This window comes from Trachypithecus francoisi, unplaced genomic scaffold (genome assembly GCF_009764315.1).
Source record: "Trachypithecus francoisi isolate TF-2019V2 unplaced genomic scaffold, Tfra_2.0 Lachesis_group10, whole genome shotgun sequence".
Classification (NCBI taxonomy): domain Eukaryota; kingdom Metazoa; phylum Chordata; class Mammalia; order Primates; family Cercopithecidae; genus Trachypithecus; species Trachypithecus francoisi.
This window is the reverse complement of record NW_022681455.1, coordinates 13,501,678-13,515,561: the sequence shown is the minus strand read 5'-3', so window position 1 is coordinate 13,515,561 and position 13,884 is coordinate 13,501,678. Positions and strand designations below refer to the sequence as shown.

General features: G+C 46.1%; 1 protein-coding gene across 3 annotated transcripts in view; it reads left to right on the top strand.

Moving 5' to 3' along the window:
- GFOD1 (glucose-fructose oxidoreductase domain containing 1) overlaps nucleotides 1–13,884 on the top strand; it is a 123,829-nt gene that overhangs the window by 65,097 nt on the left and 44,848 nt on the right. The window contains exon 1 of one of the 3 annotated variants that reach the window (XM_033216260.1): nucleotides 5,657–6,334. The exons of the other annotated variants lie outside the window; for them this stretch is intronic. The gene's annotated coding sequence lies outside the window, so the exon portion shown is untranslated. Of the gene's footprint in view, nucleotides 1–5,656; nucleotides 6,335–13,884 lie in introns of those variants that run through there. 3 annotated transcript variants of the gene reach the window in all.

Below are 13,884 nucleotides of genomic sequence, written 5' to 3'. Positions count from 1 at the left end.
ATTAATATTTTTGCACTTCTTTCTCTATTCTATACATTTTTGTATGCACATAGTTCTTAAAACAAAATAATTATCATACTGTTTTTCCAATTTTCCCCTTAAGAGCATGTGGATATCTTCACATGGTACAGAGTCTTCTTTGAAACCTGATTTTAATAGTTTTATGATGTTCCGTTGTTTAGGATAAGTCTTAAAGTATTCTCTTTTGTTCACCTCCATGTCCAATATGTACTCGATGGGGTGTTAAGTTTGAGAGGGAACCCCTTGACGTATGGCTTCTCTGTTTAAAGAGGATTTAAGATAAGCATTGATGTCGTCACCATGGTCACCATCATCGTCATCATCATTGTCCTCTAACATTTGGCAAATCTGTTAAAGAAATGAGCACACCCAGAACCAGTGCATCAGGGCTATGTGAGGGCAGCCTCCAACCCAGTGTAGAGGCAAAAGTTTTGTCCACTAGACCTCAGCTCAGTGATGGAGTGGTGACTCTCTGAGCCCATTGTAATTATTTAAAGAAAGGGTGAATGACCTGGCCAGGCACAGTGGCTCATGCCTGTAATCCCAGCACTTTGGGAGGCCGAGGCGGGCGGATCTCCTGAGGTCCGGAGTTCGAGACCAGACTCACTAACATGGAGAAATCCCGTCTCTGCTAAAAATACAAAATTAGCTGGGCATTTTGGCACATGCCTGTAATCCCAGCTACTCAGGAGGCTGAGGCAAGAGAATCACTTGAACCCAGGAGGCAGAGGTTGTGGTAAGCCAAGATCACGCCATTGCACACTAGCCTGGGCAAGAAGAGTGAAGCTCTGTCTCAAGAAAAAAAGAAAGGAAGGGTGAATAACGATCTGCGGAGGATGCTCCTGCTTTGGGTAGATCAAAGAGGATCTCTAAGGAAGGACTCATCTCTGAAATACTTCAAGTGAAGGAACTTCATGTAGGGTCATATAGTGGGAAGAGGATGCCTTCCATATCAAAGTGAGCCCAGCCCCGTTCTGCTACTGACTCACTGAATGCGTTTGGCTCAGTAACCTGCATCCTAAGCACCCTCCTCCTCTGTATGGTAAAGTGGACCTGACCACATTCTCAGGGCGACCTGTGACAATCATGGAGAGTGGCTTGCCTCGAGCTTTGCGCATGGCAGGTGCTCAATGAACAGAACTATCATATATTTCGGAGTGTCTGTGTGAGTGTCATTGTGCGTGAGTTTCATCTGTCATTGGAAATCTGGTGTCAATGCTCGAGTGAGGAGTTTGGGTATTTATACGTTGCTTTCTGTGTGCCAGGTACTGTGTCAGGCGCATTATACAGATAAATGCTCCTTGACCTAAGATGGGGTCAACATGCTCATAAACTCATTGTCAGTTAAAATATTGTTAAGTTGAAAATACATTTAATATCCCCAATAAACCCATCTTAATGTCAAAACATTGTAAATCAAACTGTTCTTAAGTAGGGGACTGTCTGTATTTATCTTGAAATCTAACGCTGTCTGGGGTTTCATTCCCTTATTGTCTTTTGGAAATGAGACAGACTTTCAAAGGCATTCACTTCGTTGGTGTTCAAGAATGTGTTCAGTAACCCAGCTCTAAGGGGGTGTCTCTGCCACCCTTGGACATGCAGCACTTTGTAAGTGCCCTGTTCATTCCTGGGCTTGCTCTTCTACCTGGAGGATGTGTGTGTAAAATGAGGTAGATGTAGGAGAAATAGCCAATGAAAGCAACCTGGGTTTAAAATAGCTCCTTGGGTGAACCTGCTAGTCACACACATTCACACAAAGCCTACCTCGCCACACTGAATTTCCAGAAATTGTCAAACCAGGCCAAGACATTCCCACCAGGGCACTTCCTGTGTCACTAAGAAAAAATTCTTGCTAAGAATTCCTGCCTTCTGGTTCCCTGGAGCTTTCAGGGAAGCTTTTGTTTAAACAAAAGAACCAGCCTACTGGTATCTGGGTGAACACAGGTTTCCTACTCAGATGGAAATGATCTGAATGGAGGGGCACATGGGTTTGTTTTTTCTTTCCTTTTTTACCTCTCATCCACTGAAAGCTAGTGACTTACTTGCAAAGGATTGGAGTAGAGACATGTAAAAGACATCTTGACTTTTGGGGAAGTGACTTTCTGCTTCTGTCTTGTCAAGGCATCATTTTAAATAAATTGAGTAAGCAGGAAAGTGGAGGGTGAAGGATTTGTTGAATGAGATGGAAGCTGGGGAGAAAACAGACACTCTCTGTGTGGCATCTTGGGGATGCTAAGTGTCACTTGGTGGACCCCAGTTTCCTCCACAGGGTAGATGGGGTCTCAAGCCCTCTCCGGCTATGCCATTTTCTGCATTTGCAGAGTCAGATTTTCTCTCCTGAGAATCCGTTTGGGCATTATGTGTTTTAGGGTTCTTTGACTCTACTTGGGGTTTTTGCAACGCAACAAAACCTACAAATGAGCTTCTTGTTCATTTTGTTGTCGCCAGAACCTAAGGATTGAATGGCAGCCTTAATTGGAAAAGGGCACGATTAGAAGAAAGGGAGAGTGTGTGTGTGTGCATGTGTTCTTGTCCTTTGTGTGTGTGTGTGTTTGTGAGTGTGTGCGTGAATGAGGGTGAACAAGGGGAAGGGACCAACCAATCCCTAGTTTTCTGAAAGCCTGTTGATGTATTTTCCTCCTTCCCTGTGGATATATTTCTCCCCCAAAGGAATTATATAGCTCGTGATTTCAGATTTTGGCTCAGTGGTGCTTTCCAGATAAAAAATCCAGCCGTTGCTTTATTCATCACAGATTGTTGTGCCTGTTTGATTTACAGCCCCCGGGAAAGGCCTTGCATGCCTGGCAAATCCTCTGCTCCCTCACTAGAGATCCTCCGTAGGCGGGATGAGCTTCTGGCCTGATCTTCTCAACAGTCCCTCCTGTAATGTTCATCCTAGTCAGGCCTTAAAACATAATAGATCCTAAACATGCTGATTGAATTACAGAAGATTTTTTTTTTCACTTGCTTCTGGGAGGGAAGGCTAATAAAGATTGCAGTGGCAGAGTGGAGAGAGTATCTGGTGGGTGGCATATGCCTTTTGTGCAGTTGTCAAATATAGAGGTTGGGATAGCATAGAAATACTCTTGGTTTTTTTAAAAATATGGATGGATATCCTGCAGAACGTGTAATTTTTTAAGCTTTTCTTTTCTTTTCTTCTTTTTTTTTTTTTGGAGACAGGGTCTCACTTTGTCACCCAGGCTGGAGTGCAGTGGTGTGATCATGGCTCACCGCAACTTTGATCTCCTGGGCTCAAGTGGTCTTCCAACCTCAGCCTCCTGAGTGGCTAGGACTACTAGGAGCATGCTACTATGCCTGGCTAATATTTGTTTTTAACCTTTTATAGGGACGGGGTCTTGCTGTGTTGCCCAGGTTGGTCTCAAACTCCTGGGCTCAAGCAGTCATGCTGCCTCCACCTCCCAAAGTGCTGGGATTACAAGCATGAGCCAACATGCCTGGGCAGTTTATGTTTTACTCACATTTTTATATGCCTTTGATAACACCAACAGAAAAGCAAAAGCTTCAAAAATGTCCATCATATAAATGTACCATACTCTCTTTAATTATTCAAAATAACAATGTTATATCTACCCCTTATTGAATAGTCACTGTGTGCCGGGCACTGGCTAATAATTTTACATGCATTATTATTTTTAGACATTTAGGTGGTTTGTAGCTCTCCCTTGCCACTATAAATAGTGCTTAGATGAATATCTTTGCAGATAACATTTTGTCTGATGTATGACATCCTATTTAGAGTGAATTCCTCTATGTACAACTACTGGGCATGGAATTTTAAAAAATATACTTGAAACACATCACAACCTGCTTTAGTGCCATGTTATACTCCCACACAAAGGAAGAATGTGCCTAGGCCTATGTCCTCTCGAAGACCCGAAAAAAAATCAGTCCTTTGTTGAAGTAGAGCCATTGGCCTGCTGGATAACCAGAAGTCTCATTAATTTAAGATAAATACCTGGCAGTTTATTCTAGAGACTTAGGAAAAAAGACGGCAGCTCTTGACTGGGTTTTCACTGGATGCATTTCGAGGTACTGCACAGGAAAGAGAAAACACGTGCCTTTTGTCTCAGGGAGGTCAGGAGTTTTCAGGAGGGCTCTGGGATCCATCTCAATTGGTGACAGCTTTTCTCTTTCCCCTGCTTTTCTATTCCATTCCTAATTCCCTTAGTGTTCCACTCTCAAGCTCTCTGTATCTAGGAAGTGGGTGGGATGAGCTCTTCCTTGGAAAGATGCCCAAGAATCGGACTATGCTTGGAATTGAGAGTAGGATGCCCTCTTCCTGCTGGAAGCCGACTGCTCTTCCCTCGCCCCCGGACCCCTGCCAGGCCTCCATGTGATGTGTCCTGAGGCTTGGTTGTCACTCTTTAAAACAGGGCTACATGGATAGATGGGAGGATAGCTATTTGGAAATGAACCTGTGTATACAAAGAAACTAGAGGGCCCACTGGCCTTGGATTTTCCACTACAAACTGTGTTTTCTCCATCCAGACCTCATTCAAAGGCACGGATCCCATGTGAGCCAGAAGGTATGGACTGAGCCCCTTCTCTGTGCTGGCCATTGTCCTAGACACCGGAGGGAGACAGGGCAGTGAACAGGCAGACCACGGCCTGCCTGCCTGGAGCTCACACACCTTCTGGGAGGGGAGAGAGATGACTGCATCCCCTCAGCAGGTGACAAGCACACTGCCCCAGAGCTCAGCCGGTGGGCACAGGGGTGATAGGGGTGAGGGGTGAGCAAAGTGCCAGCCTCCATGGGGTGGACAAAGAAGGGCTGTCTGAAGAAGGGACGTTTAAGTAGAGATTTGAAGGAAGCAAGGGAGGGAGACATGAACATTTATGGACAGCAGGTTTCAGGTGGAAGCAACAGCGAGTGCAAAAGGAGTGGGAATGGGTTTGTGTGTCCCACAACGGTGAGGAGGGTGAGCTGGAAAGAAACCAGCGATGGGGAGAAGTCAGAGGAGCGGCGGCACAGGTGCTGCGGAGGAGGAAGCAGATCGTGGAGGGCCCTGCAAGCCACAGGAGTGACTTGGTGTTCTACATTAGATGTATTCAAAGCCATCGGAAGGCGGGTAGCAGGGGAGTCACAGGATCCATTGCCCTGTTTTAAGGTTGGCTGTGGCTCTGGTTTAGCCATCAGCAGGGATAGAAGCAAGGAGACCAGCAGCTACTGCCACAGTCCAGGAAAGAGAGGATGGCGGTCTCTGTGGGGAGTGAGAAGTGGCCCATTTAAGAGCACATATTGTAGGACAATCAATGTCATTTGCTTTCACTCATCCCTTGGGAGGAAATCTGTGGCCTTTAGAGGCCTCTGGCATCCTTCTCTCCCCCAGGGAAGAGTAGAAACTTTAAAAATAGTCTGTTCCCTCTTTGGAATCTTGATCTCCAGATCTCAGTCATAGTTTTTAATAATCCTTGCCTCCATCTCCTTTTGGAAAGACGCTCACCTCTCAAATGGGCATGAATCTTCCACGTTCTTTCATCAACAGGAAATGCAGTGGAAGTCCAATATGCAACCTGGACTTGAGCAAGAACCATCTGCTTCTTCTCCTCATGCCAAGCCTTCTGCTTAATGGGAGCTTGAGAAAAACACGAAGCCAGGAACCACCTGCTGGGGCTCCCAAACTCCATGGTCCGACCAGGAAACGCCGACCGGACAATTGGCAGGATACATTTGAAAGCTGTTAGCTCCAGCACCTGTTTCACTTCCTTTTAGGGCTTTGCATTATTGATTATATTAATGAAAAGGACTGACAAACATTTTCCAGTGTGGCAGGAAGGCTCTCTCTGGACCAGTGCTCGAGAGACCTTTTTTTTTATTCCAGTTCTGCCGTTGGCCAGGTGTGTGGCGACAGGCACCCATCCTTGCTGGGACTGCTTCTTTATCTTCAACATGAGTCCCAGACAGCTTGATTTCTAAGATGTGTGTCAGCTTTAACATCTTACAGTTCTAAGCTAAGAGTATGAATAAGAAATGAGGAGCAGAGGTGACAGATGACACCAATACTCTGGGTTTCTGGTGATTCCTTAAAGTGGTGTCTCAGGTTCAAGTTCAGAGCAAACTCCCATGTGTCAGCTTTTAGGCCTCTGCGTTCATGATTTTCACAGGCTGCATAACTTGATTTATTCAGTTAAAGGAGACATGAGCAAACAGAAGGCTGAGATAAGAAAATAAGACTTCTTCATGCAAGGAGAATCATCCCTGATGGCTGCATATTCCGCAAATGGACCTAGTTTGATCAGTCATGTGTCAATCAGACCGTGTGCCCAGATTGGATTTTTGCAGCTCCAGAGGGTAATTAATGAGAATGGGACAATTCCCCATCCAAGAGGTGGCTGTTTCCTCCAGTTCCAGCCTTCATTTTTCTTTTGCCCCTTCTCCATCTTGTTATGATTTATAATCCTGCCTGTCCCCTGCAGTGGCTCCGGTGTAAGATTTTTACTAAGTAGGTGAATGGCTAGCTTCCAAAAATGACAACCTTTGTCCAGGTCTGGGACTGAGACCAGGTCAGATAAGCGTGATACCTGTTTCTCTTCTTACCTACAAGTTAACACATTCTTTCCAGGTACAGGAGGATGACAGACCCAAGGCGTTCAGCTTTAGAAAGTGCTTTTCTCCTCTCACTTTGTTTCTGTTTTCTCACTTGGACTGCTGCATATTGTTGTGAAATTCACCCATGCATTGATGACAATGGCCAAGGTTTTCCAGAATGCCTGCCAGAGTATACGTGCTCTCCATGGTGAGGGGTGGGTTAGACCCTTTCAGCTTAATCTTTTCCCAGCAGGTTCTGAACCCAGACATGCAGTATTGTTTCCACAAAACTGTGGCAACTGATATTGTTATTCATGCTATGGTTGAAAGAATCCATGTTCTGGGAATTATTTTTCCTGCTGTACTTATGAGAAGCCATTCCTGGGCTCAAGGCTCTGTGACTGTTTTGAGCCTGATGTTGTTCTGCATCTCTGCCTGACAGGCTGTGTGACGCCGTAAGAAGCCCTTTGTGCTTGGTTACACCGACTGTACTAGCAGCACTGTTGTAGTTGGTAAATAGCAGTAGGACTTTGGTTCTCTAGTTTAATTCTCTGATTTTGTCCTTGAAGCTGATTTAAGTCCATTGGCTCATTTAGCAATTGTCAGGCTCTTTGGGAAAATATTTCTAGACTCAGCCATTGGAAATAGGTTAATAAAAAGTCCCCAAGCATGGAGTACTAGAGTTCTCTAAAGTACAGAATAACTTCGCATGTGCTTCTTACTGAGCACATTGTGCAGTGTTTATAGTGGTTTTAAAGAAGTTGACTAATTGATTTAATCTTGTCTTGTGCTTTGGTTAAATGATAGTTCTGATAGGGAGATGATAAGAATGATGATGATGGGATAGCTTGAGAAGCCAGTGGCAGTGTCTGAGCCGGGCTCTACCCTGGGTCCTCTTCACTCTGTCAGCAAAGCCTGACCACTTTCTTTTTCTTTATTCATTTCTCAAATCTCTGCACTTTTCTCCATCCCCATCTCCATCACTCTAGTCCCTATTGCTACCATGCCTTGCCTGAATAATGCATGCACAATTTTTAGCCTAGAGCCTAGCACACAGTAAGTGCTCAATAGGAGTCAATAGGAATTTTTATTGTGAATAATTAAAGAAAGTCTGGTACCTCTATATGAGATACCCTCTCCTATTTAAAACCTTTCAGAGACTTCCTGTTACCCTTAGGATAAAATTTAAGCTTCTTATCAAGGCCTGCAGACCTAGCTCCTGCCCAGCTCTTTCCCTCACCAAATGACACTATCCCTTTTGTGACGGCACAGCAGCCATACTGACTTTTCCATTTCTTGAACCCATCAAGCCACTCCTCTGCACATGGCTAGCTTCTTCTCATCGTTCATTTTTAGCTTAAATGTCACCTCAGAGAGGCCTTCCCTGACTGCCCTATCTAAAATAAGTTCCTTCTTGTTATCATCTGTCACAAACTACATTGGCTTCTTTTATAGCATTTTGACAACCTGAAATGATGTTTCTTTCTTTCTTTAATTGTTTTCTGGCTGTCTCCCTGTATTAGTCCATTTTCACACTGCTATAAAGAACTACTTGGGACTGGGCAATTTATAAGGGAAAGAGTCCATTTATAATTGACTCACAGTTCTGCATGACCAAGGAGGCCTCAGGAAACTTACAATCATGGTGGAAGGCAAAGGGAAAGCAAGGACCTTCTTCACAAGGCAGGAGGAGAGAGACAGCATGAAAGGGGAACAGCCAAACACTTTTAAACCATCAGATCTCATGAGAATTCACTCACTATCATGAAAATGGCATGAGGGAAACCACCCCCTTTATCCAGTCAGTTCCCATCAGGTCCCTTCCTTGACACATGGAGATTACAGTTTGAGATGAGATTTGGGTGGGGACACAGAGCCAAACCATATCACTCCCCAACTAGACCCTAAATTCCTTGAGGGATGGGACCACATTTGTCTGTTACCACTGTGTGCCAGAAACATGGTTGATGCTAGAAAAATATGTCAATGTTCGTTGAATGAATGAATAGAAAACTAGATGCCAATCTCCATAGCCGTATAGATAATAATGGTGGTCAGTTAGGCCAATGGCCATCATGGCTCAAACTCTATGTGCTTTGCATTCATGATCACGTTTAACCATTTCCACATATCCATCTGATGAGTAAGTGGACCATCGAAGAGGTCAGTTTGCCCAGCTAGTGAATCCGGACACACAGAAGGTCTGCTGTCACTGGATCCTCTGTGGAACTTAACCCAAACATCCCCCTGACCCAGGACATGGGCAGATGCCTCCCCTTAAGGAAAAATGAGGCATAGGAAGGCTTCTGAAATCTGCAGCCACCCCTAGGACTGGACTGTGCCCAGTAGCATCCACTTTATGAGAGCTCTGTTGTATTCTGATCTGGAGTGGCCAAGGCAAGGTGGGTGGAAGAGGTGGGGATGACTCAACGACCCCTCCTTCACTCCCATAACAACAATGCCCTCCCTCAGTGGGGACGTTGATGTTGAAAGGAAGGGGGCAGAAGGGCAGGCCAACTGGAAGGCAAAGAAAGACTGTGCTTTCCACAGTCAAGCATGTTCTAGAACTGTCCCCTGAGGAGCCCTGTGTGGTCAAGTTCTGGAAAGAGTGGAAGAGGGGAGGGGATTGGCTTTAGGAGGACCTGAGAAAAGTTGGGTGTTGGTGCCTAGTCTGTGAGGAATATTTTAAGTGTCCTCACCACACAGGGCACGACGGCTGGGGAGGAACCTGGATATAGCAGTGAAGGATGAAGAGGGGGTCCTGCCAGCAGGTAGCTGGGTTTGTACCCTGTTGCTAGCTGTTCTGGGATATCATGGCTGATGTGCTTTCTCATTGGTGCCTAATTCCCTTCCCTGCTCGGATACTACAGCTGCTGTTCCCTGGCAGGGAAAGCAGGCCTCATTCCATTTCTAGCCCTTGCATTTGTTGGGATTACAATGGCCTTTACCTTGAGTCACAGTGTCTTTTGATTTATGCCATGTTCATAGGATTCTAAGGCCTCCTCCACTACCACCCAAGAAAATCCAATTTAACATGAAAATTACTTTGAGCTACATAATCTGTCTTTTGACTCAGAGTGGATATTCTAATTCCTGCCATAAACAAAAGGGAACCCCTTTAGAAGTTCAGGCCCAGGATAATAGCCAACATTTATCAAGCATTTCCGACATGCCGGGCACCGTGCTGAGATTTTTCCCAACAAGCATATGATATGCATGCTGTTTATTGGTCTCCATTTTACAGATGGGGCTATGGAGGCACAGAGAGATCACATGAGGGACCTAGGTGGCCATGCCAGGAATTGAACTCAAGCAGAGTAGCTCTTGGACTTGATCTCATCAACTCTGTGCTGTGCTACACGCCTGGCCAGAGATAGCTGTATTCACCCTGGGCTACCAAATGCATCACAGTCCCGACCTAAGACAAACAGCTCAGCTTCTCGGCCTCTTAAGCCTCTGCTGGCTAGTTTTGTTCTGTTGGCTGGATTTGCAGGGATCTGGCTGACTCTGCCCAGTGCTTCCAGCACTCACAGACCTGCATCACAAGCCTGGCACTCCATCCAGTGTGACTGCACTGCCATCTCAAGTCATCTCCAAATATGCACATCTTTTCTCACCACCCACATTGCAAGATGCTAAGGAACAGGGCCCATGCTTTGTTTGTGTCCAGTTTCCCCAGGCTACCTAGCTTGTTAGTGGGTACATAGAAGTGGTTTAATGCCAGTTAGCCTGACTGGGGAACACAATAGTCTCTGCTGAAGAGGCAGTCTACTAATAGTAGATAAAAACCTGCCTTTGACTGGTATGAGCAGGCCCTTATCTGTTTTTAGAATAAACGTGGTTTGCTTTGGCAACTGTAAAGCAGATGGAAAGCATCATCTGTAGAATCCAGAAACCGATTTCTGGGAGAGTCTTAGGGGCTTGGCCCTGTTATGCATTCTATATTGGCCTCTAGAATCAGGCATCTCTGTGCCGCATAATTCCTAAGGTGACTGTTGCTCCCATTAACCTGTGCAAGGGACAGAACCAAACTAAGCTTTGAGATTGAACCTGGTTTGCTTGCTAGAGCCTTGAGGTCTTATGCGCCAAGTTGTTTGTTTGGCTTTGCTGTGGGTTGCTTTGCACACATGCTTGTTTGGACAAGGCAGCACAGGCTGTCCCATGGTCCAGGGGGTGGTAGCTGGTGCAGCCTCGGAGGACAGGGTCAGTGCTTGCTTCAGAGTGGTGCTTTTTTTCCCATCTTGGCCAGGGAATGCTCGTATTTTTTTTTCAGGCTGCCTCACCCTTGGCTTACCTTGGGTAAGGAGAGTACAGAGCCAAACCACAGCCAGCTGGAAGTTCCCTGCCCTTCTAGAGCTGAATGCCACTGTGGGGACCATTCATTAGAGAGGATCATGTTGGTTTTTCTTGGGTTGGACCTCTTCTTTTGATTATCCTTTGGACGAGGCATGTGTGCTCATTACTTGTCATTGTGCATGCTGACTCCGGCTGTGCTGACGTGCCTTGGTGGCAGGAGAGAAAACTGGAGGCCAATGACAGGCTGAACAACCCCTCACAAATGGGTGGCCTACTCCCCATAGTGCCAGTCCCCAGGTAGATTTTTAAGACTGGCAGGTCGGCCGGGTGCGGTGGCTCAAGCCTGTAATCCCAGCACTTTGGGAGGCCGAGACGGGCGGATCACGAGGTCAGGAGTTTGAGACCATCCTGGCTAACACAGTGAAACCCCGTCTCTACTGAAAAATACAAAAAGCTAGCCGGGCGAGGTGGCTGGCGCCTGTAGTCCTAGCTACTGGGGAGGCTGAGGCAGGAGAATGGCGTAAACCCGGGAGGCGGAGCTTGCAGTGAGCTGAGATCCGGCCACTGCACTCCAGCCCGGGCAACAGAGCAAGACTCCGTCTCAAAAAAAAAAAAAAAAAAAAAAAAGACTGGCAGGTCACCTCCATTCTTTCTTCCTGCTACCCAGGAGAGTGTGGAAGGGTCAAGGCCCTGTGGGCAGATTCAGTCACAAATTGTGTGGCTGGTAACTGAAAAAAGAGGGCAAAACATCAGGTACAAGTGGCCCCTAAGTCTAGGGTGCAAGCACTCTAGGGGAACATGTAGGCAAAGGCTGACTCAATGGCAGAGCCAAGAGAGTGGGCCATCTGTCTGGGCAAAACTTCATTCCCAGTTCAGATTTCCCTGGGCCTCTCGTGTATATAGTACCTGCCACTGAGACCACTTGAAAGACTGAATGATCCTGGGCAAACAGGATCATGCTTATCGTCATAGCAACACACATACTCTGAGGCAGACAGGATCCCCAAGGCCTTCTCAGATGAGCATTTGATAATAGCCTTGCTCAGAGGAGCCCCCTCCACCCCATCACTACACTTGGTCATTACAACCTTTGTGCTTCAAAGTAGGGTAGGGGAAGCACTCAGAGCACAGGGCATGCTGAGTTGTGTTAGCCCAGAAGGGAAGGCAAGAGGAGGGAGCAGAAGGCAGGCCTGTTGCCACTGATTTCTGCAGCTCACGCTGGTTCTCCCATCCCAGGGTTGACACCCCTGGAATAACACTAACAACTGGGGGAAGGGAGTGGACGTTAAAGGCATTTGAAATATTTCATAACTGATACCGCAAACTAGAAGTGATATTGGCTCTGCTTCCACACTGGTTGAATATCAGTTCTGCTAAAAATACCAGTCAGCCTTTGTATTCGTTTGCTAAGGCTGTTTATGCTGGGTGGATTAACAATGGAAATTTATCTTCTCATAGTTTTGGAGGCTGGAAGTTCAAGATCAAGATGTCAGCAGGGTTGGTTTCTCCTAAGGCCTCCCTCATTGCCTTGTAGGTGGTGTCTTCTCTGTGTCCTCACAGGGTCTTCCTTCTGTTGCGTCTGCATGCACCTGTCATCCCAGCTGCTTGGGAGGCTGAGACAGGAGAATCACTTGAACCCAGGAGGCGGAGGTTGCTGTGAGCTAGTATCACACCACTGCACTCCAGCCTGGGTGACAGAGTGAGACTCTAAAGAAAAGAAAAGAAAATGGACAACTGATGTCTTTGTGAAGGAGGCAGGCCCTGTGAATGAAGGAGGCAGGCCCCGGAGCCACAGGTTGGAGTCTACACAGCTGGCTTCTCTGTTCTCCTCTGTGTTTCAAGGTGTCCCTTTGCCTGGAGCCTTCCTTCTGTTTTTTACCCTTCTTGCTGACAGTCTTGTTTGTCCTATAAGGCAATGACAGCATACTCAGAGGTCTGCATACATGCTGGCTGTTTGCAGGAACTGGGCTCTTCCTGGTGAAAGCTCAAGTTTACCATACAATTATGTGAGGCTTCCTTGTTACTTTGAAAGCTTTCCCACTGCCTCCAAGAAATTAAACTCTATTTTGCTGTGTGAGTAATTATGTGGCCCTTTCTTGCTGAGGCAGAGGGTGAAGGGTGAGGTGTAGGGGCAGGTAAGGTGTTGATTCTCAGCATTAGTGTAGGGAGTCAGGTCTCTCTCCTCTACCCTCCTTCTTCCTTTTTCTGCTCACTTTTTCTCCTTCCATCCAGATTGGTCAGACCTATATTGGTCTGTCCTGGGATCCCATGACACTGATTCTGAGCTTACAAATTGTTCTCTACTTTTTTTCTGCCAGCATATTGGGTAATTAATGCCCTTTCTTTCCAACTAATTTATTTCTTTCTGTTCTTTAAGTTTTTTCCTTTCTTTTCTTTCTTTCTTTCTTTCTTTCTTTCTTCTTCTTTCTCTTACTTTCTTCTTTCTTTCTTCTCTTTCTCTCCTCTCTTCTTCTCTCTCTCTCTCTTTCTTTCTTTCTTTCTTCAGACAGAGTTTTGCTCTTCTTGCCAGGTTGGAGTGCAATGACACTAAGCTCACTGCAACCTCTACCTCCTGGGTTCAAGTGATTCTCCTGCCCTAACCTCCCGAGTAGCTGGGATTATAGGCATGTACCATCAGCCCCGGCTAATTTTGTATTTTTAGTAGAGATGGGGTTTTGTTATGTTGATTAGGCTAGTCTCAAACACCTGACCTCAGGTGAGCCATTCACCTTGGCCTCCTAAACCTTCTTTCCAACTTTCATTGTTGTCAGGATTTACCAAGCATTAGGTAGAGCCTCCTTCCTGTAAAGATGAGATAACCTATCCAAACACAGGAGCAAGCTAGCTGCGTTGCCAGAGCCAGGGCTCCCAGAACACGGATTCCAGAGTAGCTCGCTATATTTATCTGAAGTTAAGGAATCTTCCCAGAGTGCCAAAGAAAACATTTTTTCATCATCTGGGGCCTTATTTCCTTCTGATACCTGCTTTTTGATGTCGTTACCTCAGTTGGCCTTAGA